The sequence below is a fragment of the Bubalus bubalis genome, chromosome 2, assembly GCF_019923935.1.
Source record: "Bubalus bubalis isolate 160015118507 breed Murrah chromosome 2, NDDB_SH_1, whole genome shotgun sequence".
NCBI classification, from domain to species: Eukaryota; Metazoa; Chordata; class Mammalia; order Artiodactyla; family Bovidae; genus Bubalus; species Bubalus bubalis.
This window is the reverse complement of record NC_059158.1, coordinates 69,366,550-69,379,137: the sequence shown is the minus strand read 5'-3', so window position 1 is coordinate 69,379,137 and position 12,588 is coordinate 69,366,550. Positions and strand designations below refer to the sequence as shown.

Genomic DNA, 12,588 nt, shown 5'->3' with positions numbered 1-12,588 from the left:
TCTGCTAGGTCCCTACCATTTCTGTCCTTTATTGAGCCTATCTTTGCATGAACTGTTCCCTTGATATCTCTAATTTTTTCCTGAAGAGATCTCTAGTTTTTCCCATTCTATTTTTTCCTCTATTTCTTTACACTGATCACTGAGGAAAGCTGTCTTATCTCTCCTTGGTATTCTTTGGAACTCTGCATTCAGATGCTTATATCTTTCCTTTTCTCCTTTGCTTTCTGCTTCTCTTCTTTTCACAGCTATTTGTAAGTCCTCCTCAGCCAGCCATTTTGCTTTTTTGCATTTCTTTTTCTCGGGGATGGTCTTGATCCCTGTCTCCTGTACAAGGTCATGAACCTCTGTCCATAGTTCTTCAGGCACTCTGTCTATCAGATCTAATCCCTCAAATCTATTTCTGACTTCCACTTTATAATCTTATGGGTTTGACTTAGGCCATACCTGAATTGTCTAGTGGTTTTCCCTACTTTCTTCAATCATGTGGTTAGCGGTTTGGAACTTTCAGTCCCACCCCTTGATTTTTGGAGAAGGGAAAGTCTCTAGAGTTTGAATCTATCACCAGTGGCCAATGAGTTAATCTTGCCTGTGTTATGAAACCTCCATGAAAATCCAAAAGGAGGAGCTTCTAGGTTGGGGAACCAGAATGCTTCCACATGCCAAACTCCACAAGCTCCTTGAGCATGCAACCACTTTGTTTGGGACCTTGTCCTATATCTCAGTCTGTGGGTCTGGGTCCTGGTGCGTACAAGTTTTGTTTGAGCCCGCTAAGCCTCTTTGGAGGGTATTGGGTTTGATTCTAAATCAATTTCACCTGTCCTACTGTCTTGCTGGGGCTTCTCCTTTGCCCTTGGACGTGGGATATCTCCTCAAAGTCGCCCCAGCACAGCACAGCCGCTGCTCCAGCAAATTTGGAAAACTCAGCAGTGGCCACAGGACTGTAAAAGGTTAGTTTTCATTCCAATACCAAAGAAAGGCAATGTCAAAGAATGCTCAAACTACTGCACAATTGATCAAAATTCTCCAAGCCAGGCTTCAACAGTATGTGAACTGTGAACTTCCATATGTTCAAGCTGGTTTTAGAAAAGGCAGAGGAACCAGAGATCAAATTGCCAACATCCACTGGATCATCAAAAAAGCAAGATTGCCAGAAAAGCATCTACTTCTGCTTAACTAACTATGCCAAAGCCTTTGACTTTGGGTATCACCACAAACTGTGGAAAATTCTTAAAAAGATTCTTTTTAAGACTTACAAAGAACATCAGACAACCTGACCTACCTCTTGAGAAATCTGTATGCAGGCCAGGAAGCAACAGTTAGAACTGGACATGGAACAACAGACTGGTTCCAAATCAGGAAAGGAGGACTTGAAGGCTGCATATTGTCATCATGCTTATTTAACTTATATGCAGAGTACATCACGAGAAACACTGAGCTGGATGAAGCACAAGCTGGAATCAAGATTCCTGGGAGAAATATCAATAACCAGATATACTGATGACACCATCCTTATGGCAGAAAGCAAAGAAGAACTAAAGACGCTCTGGATGAAAGTGAAAGAGGAGAGTGAAAAAGTTGGCTTAAAACTCAACATTCAGAAAACTAAGATCATGGCATCTGGACTCATCTATTTGTCAGTTCATGGCAAACAGATGGGGAAAAAGTGAAAACGGTGACAGAATTTATTTTGGGGGACTCCAAAGTCATTGCAGATGGTGACTGTAGTCATGAAATTAAAAGACACTTGCTCCTTGGAAGAAAAGTTGTGACCAACCTCGACAGCATATTGAAAAGCAGCGATGTTACTTTGTCAACAAATGTCTGTCTAGTCAAAGCTATGGTTTTCCAGTAGTCATGTATAGATGTGAGCATTGGAATATAGAGAAAGCTGAGTGCCAAAGAATTGATTCTTCCGAACTGTGGCATTGGAGAAGACTTTGAGGTTCTCTTGGACTGCAAGGAGATCAAACCAGTCCATCCTAAAGGAAATCAGTCCTGAATATTCATTGGAAGGACTGATGCTGAAGCTGAAACTCTGATACTTTGGCCAACTGACGTGAAGAACTGACTCATTTGAAAAGACCCTGATCCTGGGAAAGATTGAAGGTGGGAGGAGAAGGGGATGACAGAGGATGAGATGGATGGATGGATGGCATCACAGACATGAGTTTGAATCAGCTCTGGGAGTTGGTGAGGGCTAGGGAGGCCTGGCATGCTGCAGTCCATGGGGTTGCAAAGAGTCAGTCACCACTGAGCGACTGAACTGAACAGAACTGAACTTGTCCTATGTATCTCTTCACCTGGATTTTGATTTACATCCTTTAATATTTTTTTGTAATACATTGGTAATCCAGTGAATAAACGAGTTTTCTGAGTTATGTCAGCCATTCTACCATATTAATCGTACCCAAAGAGGGGACTGTGGGAACCTCCAGTTTATAGCGAGCTGGTCAGAAGTACAGGTAACAACCTAGGTTGGTGATTAGTATCTGAAGTGGAGGGTGGTCTTGTGGGACTGAGCTGTTAACCAGTGGGATCTGATGCTATCTCTGGGTAGACAGTGTCAGAATAAGGTGTCCTGAATTAAGTTACAGGACATTCTGCTGGTGTCTCTGAATTGTTTGTGAGGGACGCCTCCATGCACACACTTTGGAATTGGGTTCAGGAGCCCAAATTGGGTTCAGCCCCTTGCTGAAGATCCTTAGAGCAGGAGTGCTGCACAAGTATCTCCTGAGAACTCTAAGGCCCCAGGCCTGCACCCCGCCTTCCTGAAGACCACGTGACAGACCTTGTGAAACTGTTTGTATTCATGCCCACGTACATTCCTCTCTCTGTGAAGAAGAGCAAAGGTTTTCATTTCATGATAAAGGGATCCCAGTTCTGAGACGTTTAAGAACTACACTGGGTCTCATCCCTCCCTCTTTCCACCCCACTGCCTCCACCCCATGTCAGCACCTGCCCACTGATTACTGTGGTTTTCTCTGGTCTGCTTTCCTGCCTTTTTCTTCCTGTCCTGTATTCCATCTCCCACAAAGCTGCCAGCAATCTTAAAACATTAACCTGATGTCATATTCAACTTTGTATCTGTTGGGGAAACACACTGACTGAAACTGCCTGCTCTGGCTAGGCACCATAGTAACTATTTGCAGGACTAATTTTACAACAGGAGGTCATAGTAAGGAACATAGAACTAACAAGCCACCAACAACCAGAAGAATTTGGGAAAGGTCAAAAAGAGATACTATGTGTCCTAGTACCTCCCAGAATCCTTCTCGCTGGCGTCCATCTTGGCTGAGCAATGCATGAGCCACCAGGAAGGACTCTGAGTCAGAATGATTGGCCAAAGACAGCCTGGACTCCCATCACCATAAAATCTGAGACTGCGAGCCATGTGGCAGAACAGTTCTCCTGGGTTCCCTTACCCTACTGCTCTCCGCCCGGGTGCCCCTTCCCAGTAAAGGCTCTTGCTTTGTCAGCTCATGCGTCTCCTCACACAATTCATTTCCAAGTGTTAAGACAAAAGCCCAGACCCTGGAAAAGGGGTTCCACTTCCTGTAACATATCCTTTTTTTTTTTTTTTTTTATTTTATTTTTAAACTTTACATAATTGTATTAGTTTTGCCAAATATCAAAATGAATCCGCCACAGGTATACATGTGTTCCCCATCCTGAACCCTCCTCCCTCCTCCCTCCCCATTCCAAAAACACTTAACAGTAGGTTGAATACAGGAGGTGTTCAATAAATATCCATTGAATAAATGCATTGATAAATGAGCTCCTGCTGACAGCCCACATCCTCATCCTAGGACCCCAAAATAAACCCCGACTTGCTTCATGCAACACCCTAGGACCTTTGAGCCTAAGGGTCTGGCACTGTATTAGGTATAATAAAACATACTCTAACATGCAAAATTAAAATCACAATCTCCAATTTGTGAAATGAGTACATATAAAAACATGCTCTTAATTCACAGTCAGGTGAGTAGATATGTGTATGTGTATGAGCTCTAAATCAACAAGAGGTGATCAAAGAGGACTATAATCTACTTTAGTGGCTGTGGTACTGAAGTGAGGTTTCCTTCAATATACCGGAGACAAGAAAGAACATGTGATTGAGGAGATGCCAGGGATGGAGGAAACCAGAAGAAGATATTTAGGTATATGAATGTTTGTATAAAGCTTGTAAGTTAAGGACTACCTACATTAAAGAGACAAAATATGGGATAAGAGCATCAGTAATCACAGATGTGGTGGGGAGGAGCAAGGATAGACTCGGAGAAGAGAGGTGACATAGTCTATAATATTAACTAAAATATTTAGTGATCACATTTTTTATTCTTCCTTTATAGTTATTTAAGTTTAAATATTGGCAGATAATTTTTTAAAAATTTACTCTTCCACCTTCTTGAATAATTTTTTTTTGAACTTTATTAGATGGGGCAGGGCAAGGTAGAGTCTGCATCAAAGTGGGACTGGGGGAAATTTGCAACTCAGAACAGGGTGTCAGAACAGAACAGGTGAGCAAGGCTCCTGTGGCCGGGGATTATCCGGTATGGGAAGTCAAGCCCCAGTAGGGTAATGAAGGTTCCCCCATGGCAGCATCCCAGCACCTAGTGTGGTAGCCTGAGTGGGCGAGGATGGTATCTACACTGGTGCATGAACCCCAGCCTGCTGGGGGGAGGAGGCGGGTCACGGGGAGTGACTGGGGTGAGGAGGACTTTCACATGGGCAGGAAGAGTAGGGGTGGGATGATTGGCAGCCCCCTGTGGTAGGTCAGAGCCCAGGTGGGTTGAGGAAGGCATCTGCATGAGGGACAGGTGGGCGCAGAACGAGAGAGGGATTACACACAGAGGAAGTGATCAGATATGTAAATACAGCAAGAACGATGAGAGCCAATTTCTCACTGGACACGTGAGCTACAAATAGGGAAGGGGAGATATAAACATAAGTGGAAATGTATGTGTGTGTGTGTGTGTGTACATTTATATGGTCCTTAGAACTGTCCACTGAGAGGGCTTGAGAGCAGAAACATCCCCAAAGGCAGTGCTCATTTAGTACCCAGATCTGGGTTTCTAATACCAATCTCCACTGGAAAGGAACAGAACTCCTTGAGAAAAGACTAACATAAGGGATAGAGTAAGGAATATAAGATGAGCCCAAAATATTTTACTATACCAGGCAGCAAGGAGGTGTTAAAAACATGACAAATCTCCTAAGTCAAAAGGACACAGGAGTCAGCTTGAAAGAGCACCTCTGGCCTGATTTGGGATAATCTGAGAATCAAAATAAATGATTGTAAGGGCTGTAACTCACTAGATAAACTAGGAAACCATGACCTATATGGATACCTAAGAGTACATGGAGAATCGGATAAGAAATGAACTTTTTATGGTTTTTAAGCACCTCCCCACAAAAGGCTTGTTAGTTGGAAAGGGTAAAAGAGTACTTTATGGTGGGAAAGACTGCCTGGACAGTACTTATTAAGAACATCATCACTGATGCAAGAAATTAAAATTATCTGAGACTTGACGGGACACAATTAGAGGAAGATAGCATTGATATCATGATATTCCTGTACAAGACCTAGAACCTGAAGTTAATCAAGAGGAAGCATCAGAAAATCCAAAGTGGCCAGTAATCTTCAAAAGAATCAGATCTTGAAAATTAAAAAAAAAACACAAAAACACCGAGCAACTATTTCAGAAAGTGAAAGTGAGGTCGCTCAGTCGTGCTCGACTCTTTGCAACCTCGTGGACTATAGCCCACTAGGCTCCTCTGTCCATGGGATTCTCCAGGCAAGAATACTGGAGTGGGTTGCCATTTCCTTCTCCAGAGGATCTTCCCGACCCAGGATTGAACCCAGGTCTCCCACATTGCAGGCAGACACTTTAACCTCTGAGCCACCAGGGAAGCCCTCTAACTATTTCAGACAGGAGACCAAATCTACATGGCAACTAAATCAAGTGAAAAAGGTTGAAATAAAGCACAATATTAGGACAACTGCCAAAACCTTAATGGTATATGAGGAGGAGACACAGGAGTACATCTATTTGAGTTTCCCAGTCACTCAGTCATGCCTATTTGTGACCCTATGAACTGTATGTGGCTTGCCAAGCTTCTCTGTCCATGGAATTCTCTAGGCAAGAATACTGGAGTCGGTAGTCATTCCCTTCTCCAGGGGATCTTCCAGAACCAGCGATTGAACCTGGGTCTCCTGCACTGCAGGTGGATTCTTTACCATCTGAGCCCCCAGAGAAGCCAATATAGGAGTAGTATTTTACAGTAAATAAACAGTAAGATATTCTAGGGAAATCAGTTAAAAAAATGTTCTTCGTACTATATTGTAAATTTTTGTAAATTTGATTTTGTTTAAAAATTTAAAAACTGTCTTTAAAGAAAGAAAGAGGTAAATATATAAATTCTTCTATGGAAAATCCACAAGACATACACTAGATATAACACTAAGTAAAAGTATTAAGGTATAGAATGTATCATATGATACTATTTGTGTTCATGCAGACATATATGCATACATACATAAACGTATATATGTTTGTGTGTGTGCATGTTTTATTTTAGTTTTTTGCTTTGTTTTACTCTGAAACAAAGCACAAAATCCCTTAGCAAACTTTGTTTGAAGGAATAGGATTAGAGGTTTGGGGAATTTTTTTTTTTTTTTTTTTTACTTTTTATTGCATACTTTTCTATATTCTTGTTTTGCCATGTAATGTTTTACTTTAAAAAATCTCAGTGTTCAGCTTAATTAAGTAAAATCAGTACCAAATAAATTTAAAAACATAATTCTAATCATAATACCTGTTTGCATTTCCAGATACCAGTATCCTTTCTTTCCATTTTGCAAGGCTAAGAGAAAAGAAATGGCACCACTGGAGACTTAGTATGTAGCACAAATCCTGGTCCATAGCAGACAATTATTAGCATGTGTGTGTGTCAGTCACTCGGTCATGTCTGACTCTGTGACCCCATGAACTGTAGCCCACCAGGCTCCTCTGTCCAAGGGATTCTCCTTGGACAAGAGTACTAGAGTCAAGAGTAACTGGAGTGGGTTGCCATTTCATTCTCCAAATTATTAGCATATTGCTGAATAAATGCATGAGGCAGAAACTCAAATACATAGGCATTTCACCTATAATAGATGATTTCATCATTTTTTGAGGTATAGAAGGTCTGCGTTTACTGTTATGTCTGTAATATGTAGACTACGCTTAGAGTAACAAAGTTCCTCTTTATGAAGACTCAGAAAACTAAAGAAGCCGCAGAGAAATCTTACTCAGAGAGATTACGTGTATGTAATATGTTTTGGAAAAAAGGAGTGTGTTTTAAGTATTAGAAAAGAAATAAATTCTGATTCACATTTTGCTCTATTAATCCAAAGCTCCAAGTTCAGGACACTTGTCTTTAGAGAAGTTTTGCTTTACAAAGAGCAAAACATACTCAGGGGCACTCACAAAGAATAACATATATGAGAGAAGGTGACATACGTTATTCAAAATAAGGGATGCTTGAAGACGAATGAAAGCCCAACTACTAGATACTGCTAAATGCTAAAAGCATAACATGCTATCCTTCCTGCTTGAGCTTGGTGCAAAGGCTTTGGGGTTTTGTTGTTGAAAGAGGAATCCTGTAACAAGCTGTCATTTTGAGAGTGACATTGTGCTTCTTTCAGTCTTTTGGCTCTATCAGTAACTCACATTTATTCCACACAGGGTAGCTATTTCATTGCCTTTATCAGAAGTAGAAGAAAAACAAATCAATAAAGTAGAGAGGTGAGAAATCAAGACACAAAAAACTCTGTGGTTATCTATATAACATTACGAATTTTCTTTGACTTGATGTATCATCACAGCACAAGACTTGCCTGACTGACAGTTAAACCTTTCCCTGTCTTACTAGAGAGTTAAGAGGCATTAAATCCACTGGACAACTGATAAAGTCATACGTATAAACAAGAATTGATTAAAGCAAAATAGCAGCATAACAGTGATTTCAGCATCAAAATGGCAAACATTTGGAAACAATGCCTACTGATTACCCTTTGCCACTGACATTACTCAAGGATGAAAACACAAATATACACACAGTGATTTAGCTGCATAATATACAACAAAGACATAGACTTGCTTAAATTATTTTGACTTTAATATCTTCAGAGTACATGTTTTATCCTAAGATTTTTTTTTACCATTTCAGGAAAATCTGGCAAAAGGGTCAAATTATACAGGTTTTCTGCAAAGTTAGGTAACTAACACAGGATAAAATTATTAACTATTATTATCAATTTTATTGCAATATAATTGACATATATCATCATTTTAGTTTTCAGTATACAACATAATGATTTAATATTTTTAAGTATCAATTTTTTAAAAAATATTATGTAAGTTATATTTTGAAACACTATGTTCATTAATGTGTTTTTTGGTGAAGGACCTCCATCTATTAATAAATGTAAAGCAATGCAATGGTTAATCTTTAAAAAATAAAAAAAGCTACTCAACAAACACACTAACAAAAGTCCAAAAAAGTTTATAAACATAGAGAAAATAAAATATTTGTACTTTTTTAGATGAATAATTGGGCATATTGCCTTCCATTATAGGTACATTGCCTTAAATGTGGCTGAAGAGAAGTGCACCGAGTGTAATATTTTTAAATGTAGCTAATGTATACTATAAAATTAAGTTTATACTCTTTCCTAAACTCATGGACACACTATATTATACAGTCCACATAAACCACTCAACCCCTTTCGTCACACATGAGTACAAAAACAAAACTAAAATCCCAATAAGACAGCCCCTGAGACTGCTCTTTATAAGAACTTCAAATATGATCTTTAAATCTATAGGCTAATAAAGGAAGATGTGACTGCTGCTCTGTAGGGGCCTCCAAGGTCTTCAAGTGCAAAAGCATCAGCAGGGTACCACACAGACTGGTGGTAGAGTAGGAACTGAGACATGAACCCACCCCGTGAATACTGTGGGGAACCTGAAGACTGTCCTCCTCGTGGGAAGTGGCTAACACTGGTTTCTCTTCTCTTTATCAGGGGCTTTTTAAAAAAATGTGGGAAAAAAGAGTTAGGAAGCAACAAAAATCGTTTCATAGGAGTGTTTCTTTCAATCATTTAGAAAAAAAGGAAGAGCCTCATTGGGCATGCCAAAACTGTACTGCCAGGAAAAAGTTTCAGTCTTAGATTAAAACTAGAATTCTGAGCTTCTTTTTTTCAGCATGTTAGAGGATCAGCTAACCTTGGCTTAGACCGAGCATTTTAAGGTATAGATTTGGAAACGTGACAAAGGCTAGCTATGACCAATATTGCTAGAGAGTCCAAGGTTAAACTGGTAAAATAGAAAAATAAAGCCAACCATTATTAGGGCATTTTAAAAAAATTATGTGGTTTCATTTTTCAATTTCAATGAGTATTTTTCCAGAGTACAGGTATAAGCTATTCATATAAAATACATGTTCAGTGATCTCTAAAACTGTACTTTCTACCGAGCCTCCTAATTCTGAGTCACGTGGTTTATCCTGAAACAGTGTTAACACTGTGCCTGGACCTGTTTCATGTGTGTTTCAAAGAGTTGAACAGTTTGTGCCCATGGATTCTGGGAAATGCTGCTTTTACAAGTCAGTACTATGGGATTTCTATAAATAAAAGCACAAGTTACTAACAGAGAGGCTTTAAAGGACTTGCCTGAGCAGCCAGGAAACTAGACGTTATGGTTATTATGGCAACTCTCATAGATACTCTCATCCAAAACTGTGGAATTGTTTGCTAGGCCCACAGCCCTTGACACGGTGCCATTTGCAGGTATTTGCATATTTGCTTCCCACTAGATGAGCAGTACTCTGGACACTGAGATATTTTCTTAATTTCTCAATTGCTACATATACTAGCATATAGTAGATACGCAGAAATTATTCTTTAAATGTATGAACACCACCACTAAATAGTGTACCATAAACACCTCACTTATTTTCTTGGTAAACTCAACAGTTCAGAGTTCAGCAAAGCACCAGAAACTGTCTCCCATCACCACCTCCAAAAGCATCAGAAGATTAACAATTCTTAAGAGAATTCCTAAGGTCTCAAATAGTTAGTTTAGAAAAATAACGGAGGCATACACTCCTTAAGGGAAGGAACCTTTTATCCTTTGCTTACCCTGATATCCTCAGGGCCTTTAAGGAGCATAATAAATGCTCAATAAAAATGTATTGGGTGAATGGCTACAGTAATGGTTATCTCTTTCCTAAATGCACAGAAGAATGAAAATAATAGAATTCAGAACAAGGATCTGGAGCTGCTATGAACATGCACTGCTGTGATACATGCCTCCTGACACTACAGAATACCAGGAGGCCATAAAAAAGCATGGTCAGGAATGCAAAAGCACGACAAGTCGGCATGATTTCTTTTTAGGGGCAAACAGATCTCAGTCCCTCACTAGCCCCATGCACCACGGCTGCACAGCACAATAGTTTACATGTGCATTAAGGATCCCAAGTTAACATAAAAATTTAAAAACCAATCAATGTCTAGAACATTATAGAAAGCACAGAGGAATATGATACAGTAAAGGAAAATTCCCATAAATTGCTGTTTAAATTAAATACTGGGTGGGGAAGATGTTCTGAAATGAGTTCAGAAGACCATGTGTACCGCTTGTTCTGTGCTTGCAGATCTTTTCTCTATTTGTTGCCCATTCTGTGTGGGAAAAAGAGAGTCAGACATTGGAGACACTGGAGTATTCCTTCCTTGCGTGCTTTCTAGCAGAGGCTTCCTTCTATGCTAACCACTCTCACTGAGCAGTCTCCCTTTCTGTCTCCAACTTAGCCCACCAAATTTAGACACCTCCATTACCTCCCCTTCCTCTTCAAGAACGCAGACACTTACATTTGGTCAGCAGGAACCCTGACATCTACTGTTGACTCCTTAAACCTTTACCACTCCTGTGCAAACAGGTCCCTTGCTCAATTCTTTTTGAAAATACCAATTGATTACACTTTCAGTGTTCAATCAGAATTTATTGATTGATACACTATGGTCCATCTTCCTTTGCATGAGACTTAGATCAAATATATTAGGCACAAGTCAATTATCAAAGCAAATTGTCCCTATTTACACCTACCACATGAAAATACCCCAAGAGGCTCAAAACACAGCATGTGATCAGCAAGGCAAGCATTATCTAATTTCAACAATATCCCTGCTAGTGAACAAATCCAGACTGGCCTGTGTGACTTCTCCACATTGGCCAAGGCCACTTTAACCTTCCTGAAGGGATGGAAAATAATTGATGATGATTCTCCAAGTTATTTTGAAATATTTCCATAGAAAGAAACAGAGAAATTAACATGAGTAAGAGGAAACAAGGACAGTTTTAACAGAGAAATATAATGGATCTGGTTCAGCTAAAGTTCAAGCAGATTACAGAAGAAGACCTTGGATTTGGTGATGTAAGGGATGAAGTAAGGGGCATTTCATGACCTCTCACCATAGGTGGACTGAAGCCTTGGGTGAGGGCTCTTACCTGCCCTACCTGGAACATAGTTAATAGTAAGCATAGAAAGTGGATGGGAAGAAGAACTGGATTGAGCTCTAATTGCAACATTCCTGGATGAAACATCTTGGTTAAGTCACTTTGGCTCTCTTATCTGAAACAGAGATCATGAAAAAGCCTTATTAATTCCTCATGATGCAGTGGTTCCAAATATGTGAAGATTATTCTAACTTCTTGGGAATGTCACTTTTAGAAGTCTAGGTTTGGGGAAATTTCACTAGTCACTCCTCAAAAGAGCTATATTAAGATCTCACCATTTCTGCCAAAATATTTGCCTCCTACTGTCTTGATAACTCTCAGACTTTTCCATTGGAATGGCAGTAAGTAGACTTAAGATAATTCTACATGGATTAGAGAATATCTGTTGGGCACCAGAACTTCCATGCTATTACATATATATTCTTAAATCAACTTTGAAGCCTAATGGCTTTTTAAAATCAAAGCTTCTTCCAAAATTCTCTTGGGAATATGATTTTTAAAGCATATAGATACGGAATCTGACCCAATATATTTTAAATCAGGCTCTTTGATTTGTCATATGCTTTTGAAATATGGTGTTTGCCTACCTGTTCTCTCTAGCTCCCTGGAAAGCTAGGAAGACTTTTAAATAATTGTATCTTCAATATTCTCTGAATTCCACTGCTAGTGGAAACATGATGTCCACCTAAAGCACTCTCGGATCCTCACATTTGTGTTTTCTGCTGTCAAAGCCAAGAATTACAAAGCCAGTCTCAGGAATGGAAAACATTGCTACATGACTGTTCTGTATTAGAGGACTTCTCTCACAGAAAAGAGGAAACATGGGTGACAAGATCAATTACCTTAAAAGAAAGTGAAAGTTGCTAAGTCATGTCCAACTCTTTGTGACCCCATGGGCTATACAGTCCATGGAATCCTCCAGGCCAGAATACTGGAGTGGGTAGCCTTTCCCCTCTCCAGGGGATCTTCCCAACCCAGGGATCGAACCCAGGTCTCCCACACTGCAGGCAGATTCTTTACCAACTGG

At 39.8% G+C, this 12,588-nt stretch overlaps 1 protein-coding gene and 1 pseudogene across 4 annotated transcripts in view; one reads left to right on the top strand and one right to left on the bottom strand.

Moving 5' to 3' along the window:
• ZNF385B (zinc finger protein 385B) overlaps positions 1–12,588 on the bottom strand; it is a 488,263-nt gene that overhangs the window by 212,056 nt on the left and 263,619 nt on the right. The gene's annotated exons all lie outside the window — the stretch shown is intronic.
• LOC102401179 overlaps positions 1–12,588 on the top strand; it is a 122,026-nt pseudogene that overhangs the window by 97,312 nt on the left and 12,126 nt on the right.